The sequence below is a fragment of the Phascolarctos cinereus genome, unplaced genomic scaffold (genome assembly GCF_003287225.1).
Source record: "Phascolarctos cinereus isolate Bilbo 61053 unplaced genomic scaffold, phaCin_HiC Scaffold_5;HRSCAF=322, whole genome shotgun sequence".
Lineage (NCBI taxonomy): Eukaryota > Metazoa > Chordata > Mammalia > Diprotodontia > Phascolarctidae > Phascolarctos > Phascolarctos cinereus.
This window is the reverse complement of record NW_027555958.1, coordinates 399,124,970-399,134,206: the sequence shown is the minus strand read 5'-3', so window position 1 is coordinate 399,134,206 and position 9,237 is coordinate 399,124,970. Positions and strand designations below refer to the sequence as shown.

General features: G+C 35.7%; 1 pseudogene; it reads left to right on the top strand.

Moving 5' to 3' along the window:
* Positions 1–454: 454 nt before the first annotated feature.
* Positions 455–2,092, top strand: LOC110206770 (large ribosomal subunit protein uL11 pseudogene; annotated as a pseudogene).
* Positions 2,093–9,237: the final 7,145 nt, after the last annotated feature.

The window sequence follows — 9,237 nt, the reverse complement described above, 5'->3', positions numbered from 1 at the left end:
GAAGGGGGATGGCTATTCTGCATCCCCCTTCCACCTAGAAATATTTTAACCTCCTTATTGGGAAAGAATTAGATACTTGGGAACTTTGAAGTGAACAGCATGGAATTCCTCTGCCTTCTAATGGCAAGTTGTAGTGAGGCTTCAGCCTGCAGCCCCTCACAGCACCCAAAGAACAATGACATCTTACCATCCAACTGAAGCAGAACCTTTTTGTTTCCCTCTATGGCTGAGCTTTTTTCTTTATTTGGGAAAGGTGGATAAATTTACAAATACTGATACATAAACGCCAAGGTTCAGGTTGATATTCTCCTTTTCTTCTTCCCAATTACATCCTGAAAACACACACATGTGGCTGACAATCATCGCATCAAGCTTGTATGCAAGCTACTGCCCAAAATATTGTGTTAGAGTTTCATTTGCCATCATCTCAAAGCAGGAAAGATGGGCTCCTGGCATGCCATCAGGGATGATGTTAAATAGGAGAGGTGAGTGGGTAAAAAAGAGTGGCAGACCTTTTCTCCTTCGACACTTTCACCTGAACAGGTAATATATGTGGGCAGAGCCAAGATGGCAGAGGGAGAGAAGTGACTTGCTTGAGCTCTCCCCCAAACCTCTCCAAATACCTATAAAAAAATGGCTCTAAACAAATTCTAAAGCAGCAGAAACCACAAAAAGACAGAGTGAAGTAAATTTCCAGCTGAAGATAACCTGGATGGTTGAGGAGAAAGTATATTGCTATGGGCAGGTAGAGGAGCACAGTGCAGCATAGGTGTGCAGGCCACAGCAAACCTGAAGCAGGCCTCAGAGGACTGAATCATGGGCAGCTGGGGCGGTTTCCAAGCTTCTCAACCCACGAATGCCAAAGACAACTTAGAAGGTCAGTGGGAAAAGTCTGTTTCTGTGGTGCTGAGAGAGAAGTGAAGTGATCTCAGCTCTATTCCCCAAGAGCGGCCGGGGATGGGGGCTGCCTCCTGAGCTTCTGGCCCACAGACTAAGGGGAACTCCAGTGGCTGATCAGAGGGAGATTGCAGGGATCTCTTTGTCAGTGCTGAGGCAGGAATCTCTTGCTTTGTCCTGCTTGGATCTGGGTCACAGTTCTGGGAGGCAGTCCTGGGGTGAGAAGGAGCTCTGGCGTGGTGGAGCTTGTAGTGGCTGTGAAAAGAAAGCCCTCCTCACAGTTCCAGTACAGAAAGGAGTGCTTGTGGTCACTAATACACCAGAGCATAGGCCAGGAAAGGAGTAAACACTTCACCCCTTATCATACCACCTTGGAAGAACTAAAAATCTACAGGTCCCTACAAGTATCTCTGAAAAGAGCTGTACAAACCCCCAAAGCCTGGGACAGTACATTCTCCACAGTGGAAGCAGACTCTTAACCCTAACAAAGAGTTTAAAACTCAAGTAATTGGCCCGGACCATGAGCAAGCAGCACAAAAAGAGTCAGACTCTTTTGGCTTCCAGCTCGTGGTGGTGAAGGTGCAACTTCTTTCAGTAGTCCTGAATCCAGTTTCATCCAACACCAACAGCCACCCCACAGCATCCAGGCCAAGCCTCCACCTTCGTCACCACCGTGCCTCCAAAGTTTGACCCTAATGAAATTAAAGTCGTGTTTTTAAGGTGCACTGGTGGTGAAGTTGGTGCCACATCAGCTCTGGCCCCCAAAATTGGTTCCTTGGTTTTGTCTTCCAAAATGATTGGTGATGACGTTGCCAAAGCAACTGGTGATTGGAAAGGGCTAAGGATCACAGTGAAAATTACCATTCAGAATAGACAGGCCCAGACTGAGGTTGTGCCTTCTGCTTCAGCCTTGATCATCAAAGCCCTAAAGGAACCTCCTTGGGACAGAAAGAAGCAGAAAAATATTAAACACAATGGCAATCTCGATGAGATTGTCAACATTGCTAAACAGATGAGACACCAGTTCTTGGCAAGAGACCTTTCTGGAAACATTAAAGAAATGCTTGGAACAGCCCAGTCTGTGGGCTGCAACATTGATGGCAGGCATCCTCATGATGTCATTGATGACATCAATAGTGGTGCTGTTGAGTGCCCAGCAAATTAAAAGCTACAGAGGAGACTTGCAATAAATTAACACTTGGCAAAAAAAAAGTCAGACTATATTATCTTACTTTGGTGACAGGGATGATCAAAGCATACAACCAGAAGAAGACAACTAAGTCAAAGCTCCCACATCCAAAGCCTCCAAGAAAAATATGGATCAGTCCCAGGCCTTGGAAGACCTCAAGAGGGAGTTTGAAAAGCAAGTAAGAGTAGAGGAGAAACTGGGAAGAGAAATGAGAGTGATGGAAGAAAATCATGAAGAATAAGTCAACAGCTTGCTAAAGGAGACCCAAAAAAATATGGAAGAAAATAACACCTTAAAAAATAGCCTAATCCAAATGGCAAAAGAGATCCAAAAAGCCAATGAGGAGAATGCCCTAAAAAGCAAAATTGGCCAAACAGAAAAGGAAGTCCAAAAGATTACGGAAGAAAATACTTCCTTAAAAATTAGAATAAGGAGACTGGAAGCTAGTGACTTTATGAGAAATAAAGACAGTGAACAGGTAATATATGGTCCAAATAGCACTTGGTTAGCAATATTAAAATAGGAGGCTATTAGCCTATATGTCTCCTCCCTAGCATAGACAATATCTCAGGAAAATCTGTACTCTTTGCCTCTACTTTCTCCCTTCCATTCACTTTTCAATCCTATTCAACCTAGCTCACTACTCAATTGAAATTGTCTATTGCAAGGTTATCTAGAATTTCTTAATTATTAAATCAGAGTCTTTTCTCAGTTCACAATGTTTCTAAAATAGAATTCATTATTTCCTCCCCACCCCACATTCCTGTTTCATTTATTAGCTCTTTCATTCTACCAATCTTCCTCATTCCCAAATTCAGTCATTATTGACTATTCCCTTTCTTCATCTGCCACAAGTGTTATTCATGCTACCTCCATGACATCTCTCTCATCTGTCTCCTTCTCTCTAGGATATCATCTTCAACCAGGCAACCCTCACCTTTTTTCTAGATGATTAGTAGCTCTCTTAACTTAAATGAAAGCTTCTTACATCTCCTTTCTATTCCCCATATAGCTATCTGGCTTCATATAGCCTTCTGTCTTGATACTATATTATTCCCTTTCTCAAACTCTATATTCTAGGCAAATTAGCCTATTAATTGCTCCAAGTTCAGAATTGTTCAAGATAATATACCGACTGTTTCTCATATCTGAAGCAATTTCCTCCTCAACTGTCCTTCTGGTGTCCCATACTTTCCTTCAAGATTTAGCTCATGTGCTACCTTATCCAAGAAAACTTTCCTTTTCCTAATTCCTATTAAATAGCTAGCAATTACATAATGATTTAAGATTTTAATAACATTTCATATGTTATCATATTTAATGCTTTCTCCCTCTCCAGAGTATATTGCTTTTTAAAAATGTTTAAATATTATATTCTCCTTTTGAATGTAAGCTTCATAAACATTGAGATAGTGTCATGTGGTGTTTTGTATACATGGCACCTAACTGAAGGCCTCAATCATAGTAGACATTTAAAATATTTCTATTACATTGTATTGGAAACTCCCTGATAATCACAGGGCTGAGCTTCTTCTTTTCCACACAAATCCATCCGTATTCTTCACTCTAGTTAGCATAATAATTGAACAACAGTAAACCCACCAAGTATCCCTTAACTGTCTTTTGCTTTTGTTGCAAGATTCCTAGTTATCTGTCCGTGTAATGTTAATATTACTGTGCTACACTTGGAATCTTGGTTTCAAATCTCACATTTAGCAGCTGTCTGACCCTGGCTATGTCTCTTAAATTCCCAGAACCTAATCGTTATCATAACTAAAATGGGGATAATATTCTTTGGGTCATCTACCTCAAAGGGTTGTCCACATTTCTCTTTGGCAATATAAGGAAAATGCTTTGTAAATGTTAGAGCACCAAACACATGTGTTGTTATTGGTACTATATTTATAATTATCATTATTGTCATTTTTTGTTATTCCCATCTTACAGATAAATAAATGTTCATTCCTCTCTGCCTAAGTTTCCCTGAGTCTACCCCTCTATCTATCAATGTCTCCTAGGCTGAATCTACTTCCACGTCTTTGAATTTTTACCCTTTCATACACATTATCCTTAAGTATTGTAGAATGCTTATTTTGTGACTGGGAAAAATGCTCCAAATGATGTAAAAGACAACCTTTGAAAATTAAAAATTGAGGGGATGTCCATCGATTGTGGAATGGCTGAACAAGTTGTCGTATATGAATGTAATGGAATGGTATTGCTATATGAAAAATGATGAGCAGCCAGATTTCAAAAAAACAACAAACAAACCTAGAAAAGCTTACATGAACTGATGCTGAGTGAAGAGACTAGAACCAGGAGAACATTATACACAGAAACAACAACATTGTGTGATGATCAACTTTGATATACAGCTCTTCTCAGCAATACAATGATCTAAGACAATTCCAAGACTCATGATAGAAAATGCTATCCACATTTAGAGAAAGAAGTATGAATGAAGATCAAAGTATACTATTTTTCTCTTTTCTTCCCCTTTCTCATGGTTTTTCCCTTTTGTTCTGGTTTTCCTTTTGCAACATGACTAATGTGGAATTATGTTTAATATGACTGTATATGTATAGCCTATATCAGATTGCTTACCATCTTGGAAAGGGGGAAGGGGGAGGGAGGGGGAAAAATTTTGGAATGCAAAATTTTATATAAGTGAATGTTGAAAACTATTTTTAGCTGTAATAGGAAAAATAAAATGCTATTAAGTGGGGAAAAATAAAACATTTGCATGAATAACCAATAAATAAGCCATCATTTATAAAAACCATAACTGAATATAGCAATACTTACTACCAAGTAATTTTTATTTATAATAACTGATCAAAGCATATAATTATAGCAGAGGTCTAAAGGATTGCATGAGGTGATCTCAGTTTTAAAAGAAAATTAATTAATTTTAGTTAAACCTAGTCAGGAATATTTGTATGAATTTCATACATGGCAACATTTTGTGTATTTCTGGTGTTGAATCAGCAGATGCTATTTTCTTGTTCATTTTAATCATTATAAACATTTGTAGATAGTGAAGTTATTCTCTGTGTTTTGAATTAGCAAGCATAGTGCAAACATGCGAATAATGATTTCAGTTGGATAGATTTTCAAAAGAGGCTATCTTAATGTTCTAGGGCAAATGATTTACGGTGAAATATGCTGCAATACTCAACACTGAAAAGCTCTTTTACTGAAAAAAGGCTAAATTTGAAAGTTCTCATTGAAATATGCATTGCAAATTTTGAAAAATACACTTATTAACAGATAGGATGAATAGATATCCCATATCATCCTCTAATATAGTTATGTCAGTAATTGAAGTTGCCCAGAAACAGAAGAAATCTTTATGAGATAAACTAAAGTTTATGAAGCTTAAATTAAAGCAGCTAAACTTTTGAAGTGGTGTTACATTTTTGGCTGCTACATCATCTTATTCCTCAATGTATTATCCAGCCTAGGATAATACAAAACATACCAAATTTTATGTCAGACAACATAGAACACAGTCCTTATCCCATCATTTCTTAGATTAGTACCTAGGGCAGATTACTTAATCTTTATCAAACTCAATTTAACTTCTAAATGAGTGACAGGGTGGTTCAAGGTATATAGTTCTGGTCTTTCAGTCAGGAAGACCTAAGTTCACATCCTTCTTTAGATACTTGCTGGCTATATGACCTTGAATAACTAATTTAACCTCTCTACTCTTTAGTTTCCTCATCTGCAAAAGGAAGAGGCTATATCCAATGACCTCTAAGGTTTTCCATGACTAAATCTATTATTCTATAATAAAATACTTATCCTAGTTTTCTCATACTTATTGTGACAATAAAAGTGAATAATGTAAAAATATTGAATTTTTAATGATAAAGTGCTATACAAATGTGTTGACATAGATGGTGGTTGGGGTGATTATGGTGGAATTAGAAAAGTAGCAGTGGCAGTGGCATTGTAACATAACGTACATGAGGTTAGCCTTTGAAGTAGGAAAACCTGGGTTCAAGATGTGTTTCTTACACATATTGGCTGAGTAAGTCATTTAATCTTTCAATGTTCCAAGTCATGAATGAAGGAAAGAATGCACGCACACACACACACACATGTAGTTATATGTATATGTAGTTATATAGTTATAAAATAATTAGCCCAGTGTCTGGCACAAAGTAAGTATTATATAAATGTTAGCTACTGTTATTATTTGAAATGATGCTCATAACTATCTGAGAAAGGTGTTGTTACTATCTTAATTTAAGATTTGAGGAAACTGAGGCAGAGGTTAAGTGACTTGCATTGTCACATAGCTAGTATGTGTATCAAGATAGATTTGAATTCTGTCTCCATGACTACAAGCCCTGTATTCTATCTACTGTGACATTTATTGCTGTAAAAAAAAATGCACAGTAAGTTTTCTCATTGGTTGTTCCCTACATCAACAAATTACAGGTCTAATTCTTATCCTTTATCTTATTTTCGAATATTGTTTCAGAATTTGAAAAGCATTTTCTATAGGTGGTGTGGTCAATAGTAAAAACAGTTGCTTACACCAAATCATAAAACCTATTCCACCTAAAAGTTAAAATACAGTACTAGTAATGCAAGCTTGAGCTATAAGTCTTTTGAGAGAAGACAAAAGGTGAACTTATAAGAAATAAAAAGGAAAGGGGGCAAAGATTTAAAACAAGAGAAAGGGGCAAAGAAAGGCAAAATAGTGGAAAGTAATATGAGAAAGAACAGCGATGTGAGAAGAGTTTTTCCAACTTCTCTAATCCAAAGTCAGGTCTGAAATAGGTTTTTACTTATCTATATCTCATTTTGATCAGTCTCTTCATCCCTTCTTCCCAGTTCTTCAGTGCCTTCATTCTGTACTGGCTTATAATTGGGTACTACAACTACCTTCTCCCCATAAAGTTCCACATACTCAAATCACTTGGCTCTCCTCCTAATGAAACCTCCAATTTTCTCATTTAATTAATCTCACATGGATATTGGGATAAAAATAATTTGATTGAACTAATTCTCGTTGATGTACAAATGAATGTAATTTCCTTAATTTTCCCAGAGTCTTTGCATTTTTAAGGAAAAAAACTAGTTTCTGAAATTATTCTATAGTTCATATGTTCTTAAACTGGGATACAGGAACTTATTATTTTAAAATAAAGATAATTACATTTCAAAATAGTTCCCTTTTGAATTAAACCCTTATATCTAAGAAGGCTTAACGAGGATGCCAAAAAGGTCTATGATACAAAAACTGTTAAACAGCCCTTCTCTCATTGGTGACATGTCAAGCATAATGACTGAGTGAAGTGAACAAATTCTGGCAGTGTGGTGGAAAATATTTTGAAGTCAATTTCCATTGGACCAAGTCAACATTTCCTGGGAAATTCGCTTTTAGATAGACAGCTCTGCACTATTCATATTTGTCAACACTTTCATTTCTGAAATTATTCTAAACATTCAGAAATACTACTTTTAAAACTTATATTAAAAACAGAAGGAACAAATGAAGAAATAATAATAATGTCTCTGATAAGGAGATATATATATATATATATATATATATATATATATATGTATATATATACATATACATATGATATGTATATATATATAAAATATGTATATATACACACACACATATATATGTATATGAATATATATGTACACATGTATATATGAATATATGTAGTAACAATTAAGAAAGACAGTATAAATGTTATATTAAATTGGGTCATCATACTCACTAACTGCCAAATTGACAATGAATTGACTTGTAGAAGAGGAGTTAATCACATAATAAAAGATACATGGGAAAGAATACAATGGAGGTACAAAATTGTGCAGGACAGCTAAAGTCTAGTATGAGTTAGTGCTTACAAAAGTGCCAGAACATCAAAAAAAAAAGTTTTCAGAAACTATGTTTGGAACATGAAGAGTTGGAGGCAAATATAATGTTAGAAGATATTGCATAGAACTCCTTAATTTCTGTTTATTTTTCCTATATTCCTTATCAAAGTAGAAAAATTCAGATTAGAAAGGGTAGATAAATGCAATTAAAAGAAAAATGGAGAATGAGTAGAAGTGAAGATAGTGGAAATTAGATTGCTTTAAAAGAGTTCTAGTCACTCCCCCCAAGAAAATTACATCTCATATTATTGGAAGTTCTTTGAAATCAGATTACCAAACAGCATTAGTAATCTTCAAGGATTGTTAGAAAATGGAAAATGTAACAAATGGCCAGACACCAGAAAATGTTCTCCAGATTTTCAAAAAGTTGTGGAAGGGGAATTCCAGAAACAATATACCAGATAATGATGATTCCTGGGCACAGAAAATACTATAGCACACTACTAAGCCGATTGTTTCTGAGAACAGAGGAAAGGAATTCATGATCCCTCAACAATCACAGTGGCAATACCAGAGTCTCAAATGATTTTGAAAAGCAGATGAATATATATGGAATTGAAAAAAAATAAGTTTTATATATGAATCTAACTATAATAAAAATAATCTATTTAAAAAAAATCTATCTGCTCTAACTATGGTGAACAACTACATCCTCCCACAATGTTTGACAGAAAGCATGTAAATAGTTCAGTACCTGCATGCAACCATTGTAAGGGTAGGAACTAAAGGAGGAAAAGTAGAGTTGTCCAGGAATTTGCTAGGGGGGCATCAAATACTACCATGGCAGAAGGATTTTGAGAGAAGAGATAATGACATGTAGAAAAACAATGGCAAATTATGTAAATATTTAGTTCGCCCATGCAGCAGAAAACTTGGCTGCTATTGTGCCTACTAAAAGACCACAAAAACAGAAAAAAAATATGTAGAAATTATGCTGGAAAATGAAAAAAGCATATCAGTAATTCTAGATTCATTTAATCAGTTATTGAAAACAAAATACTGACAGATAGTATGTCACAAAGAGCTAAAGAAGCACAAAGAACAAAATAAAAAACTCAATAGCTGTCAAAATCTTTACTCCAAAGAAAGTAAAGAAACCAGATTTGAGGGAGAGACAGAAAATGTATGGTCATCTATTTGCTTTCACTAAATCTCATACGATTAGAAAAAACAAAAAAAAATGAAACAAAACTCTTCCATCAAATGCAAAATGAAAGCTTGAACAGCTTTAATATAGT